This window comes from Triticum aestivum, chromosome 5A, assembly GCF_018294505.1.
Source record: "Triticum aestivum cultivar Chinese Spring chromosome 5A, IWGSC CS RefSeq v2.1, whole genome shotgun sequence".
Lineage (NCBI taxonomy): Eukaryota > Viridiplantae > Streptophyta > Magnoliopsida > Poales > Poaceae > Triticum > Triticum aestivum.
This window is the reverse complement of record NC_057806.1, coordinates 157,604,123-157,607,214: the sequence shown is the minus strand read 5'-3', so window position 1 is coordinate 157,607,214 and position 3,092 is coordinate 157,604,123.

Sequence of the window (3,092 nt, the reverse complement as noted above, 5' to 3'; positions counted from 1 at the left end):
GCCCGCTTAGTCCATCTCTTCTTTTTGCCTGACAACAAGAGAGGTTAATTTGACTTAGGAGGGGATTATTATTTTTGCTCTGGGATGACATGCATGATACACTTTGATCACACACATATGCATGTGTACGCATGAATCCCTCCCATCGAGTCGAAGTGGCTAGTAAAACGACACCATCATGAACCGATCTCGCTCTGTGTGGGGAGCTAGTGTACGATTTTTGACACACGCGCCAGATCAATGTTGTGTATTCAAACATGCATGCACGCATCACCTCCATACATATGAATGTAGTGGTTGCCTTCGAACGATGCGCTCCCTCGCGTGGTTATCAGCGACAAGCCTATATATTCGTGGGCCCACGTGGACATCCATGATCACCTTGACCAACAACAAGATAGGTTACCATGGCAGATTCTTCATTTGGTTAGTGTTATCGTAGTATAGGTCATGGTGAGATTCAGACCTAATTAAGTTTGAGTGCATATACTATTCACGCATGCATGCATATATGAATCCGCGTCATTGGCTTGAAGTGTGGTGTAACATACATATGCATCGTCAACCAAACCCTCACTCAGTGTGAGGATTTCTAGTTCAAAATCACGGTGCCACATCAAAGTTGTTCATTGTTACTCAAAAACACACCTCTCCATACATATGGTTGGGCCACATGCATGCTGTGGTTGTCTTCGGGGACTAGGTACTTGCGTGATTATTGGCGAGCTAGACCATCTCCGGGGTCGCATGGATGGCCATCACTTTGACCAACAACAAGAGAGAGGTTGTACGACCAAGGTGGATTATTCTTGGTTCGTTTTACGATCCATCTTGGTGAGATATATGCCTCTGTGGCCCGCCGACTGAAAGTGTGTGTGTGGAGGGGGGGGGGTTGCTACATCGCGCTTTGCTAGGTGAACCTCAGTTGGGGGCATGCATTCATAGCTTAATTAGGATTCCCTTCATGGCGACACGAGGGGGGTGGGGGGCTGCTAGCTACTTCGCACTTTGTTAGGTGAAGCTTAATTGGGGGCATGCTCATAGCTTAGGATTCCCTTTGTGCCAACACGAGGGGGGCTGCTAGCTACTTCGCACTTTGCTAGGTGAACCTCGGTTGGGGGGCGGAGGCATGTGCATTCATAGCTTAGGATTCCCTTCATGCCGACACAAGGGAGGGTGGCTGCTAGCTACTTCGCACATTGCTAGGGTGAACCTCGGTTGGGGGGGGGGAGGGCATGCATTCATAGCTTAGCTAGGATGCCCTTCGTGCCGACATGAGGGAGGGGGCCTCCTAGCTACTTCGCACTTTGCTAGGTGAACCTCGGTGGGGGGGCCTGCATTCATAGCTTAGGAATCCCTTCGTGCCGACACGAGGGAGGACGGCTTCTAGCTCTACTTCACACTTTGCTAGGTTAACCTCGGTTGGGGGGCATGCATTCATAGCTTAGGATTCCCTTCATGCCGACACGAGGGAGGGGGGCTGCTAGCTACTTCGCACTTTCCTACGGTGAACCTCGGTTGGTGGGGGGGCATGCATTCATATATAGCTTAGAATTCCCTCTGTGCCGACATGAGGGAGGAGGGGGGCTGCTAGCTACTTTGCACTTTGCTAGATGAACCTCGGTTGAGGGGGAGGTGGCATGCATTCATATATAGCATAGGATTCCCTTCAGGCGGACTCGAGGGAGGAGGGGGGCTGCTAGCTACTTCGCACTTTGCTAGGTGAACCTCAGTTGAGGGGGAGGGGGCAAGCATTCATTGCTTAGGATTCCCTTCGTGCCGACACGAGAGGGTGGGACCAAGCAATACCGTGCGCTTTGCGAGAGAGGTGCCACATCCAAGTTGCATTTGGTATTTGAAAATCAAACCACCCTTTTGATACATAAATTTGGTCCACATGCAAGTGTGTTCGTGTTCCAACCCTCTCCCGCGTCATTTTTCGCCAAATCTATGAACATTAGACAAGTCAGATGACGCAACAGACACGGTTCACTCAAACTAACCATGTGCCATGCTGGTGCACCTGTCACGCACACATCCGCATAGTACATTGGGCTCCACGAGGCTCCCCTCTCAAAAATATCTGCCCGCTTCGAGGGGTTTTCTGTTCCATAACACACGGTTGTTATTTCCGGACTGTGAGCGATGTTTCTTGTTCTTAATCCCACCTACATCAAAAATATCTACCCGCCTCGAGGGTTTTTCTTTTTCATAATACATGGTTGTTATCTCCGGACCTTATGCAATGCACTATCATCAAACGTTTCAATAGCCCGGCATTTCACTCCCGCGTTTGACTCCCGCGTAGTAAAATTTTCAGTACCCACGTCATTTCCTCAAACACCCCGTGTCCCCTCCACACACACACACACCAAAACCTCCTCAGGCGTGCGCGCGCGCACACACACACACACCCTCCCTCGCTCGAAACCCTAGCAAAGTCCCCGCCGCCGCTGCCGGCGCCGCAAGGCCTCCATTGTCAACATATGCCGGTTTGCCCGTGCAGCTTTCCCATCGATCTCCATACCCAGGCCGCCCTGAGTTTCTTAGGTGACGCTTGCCAAACGCCCCCTTTCCCGTAGACCCCATCCCCCACTCAAGAGCATCGCAGCCTAAGCCCGGCTACGCTTCCCGTGGAGCTCGAGGAGGGACTGGCCCAAAAGAGGTGTATAGTGGTCTCTTCACCCGGCGTTGCCGAGGAAGCTGGCGAGCATTACTGGCGGCAGGCACTCAAGCAGCGGGCTAGAGTATGCGGGCATGTCTCGTCCGCCGGCTACGACATCGAGGTCATCGACAGCGACGCCCTGAGGCAGGTTGTGTCACAGGTTAAGTGGCCCACCCCAACCCCTCGGGTTCAATTGCCATCGATCTCATCCATGGCCCCGCCGCCGATCTCCTCTGGCTTGCTGTCAACAATTTGCCATTCTACATCACCATCGAGCCCCTTTTGTCATTTCTGAAGGACACGTTCTGTGACGCTGGCTTGGGATCCACAGCTTCCAAGTCAGACTTCATCGACGGCGGCCACAAGGAGGGCAGCCTCTTCGGCTTTTCCAAGGAGAAAGAGCCCATCTGATCATCCAAGGGGAAAG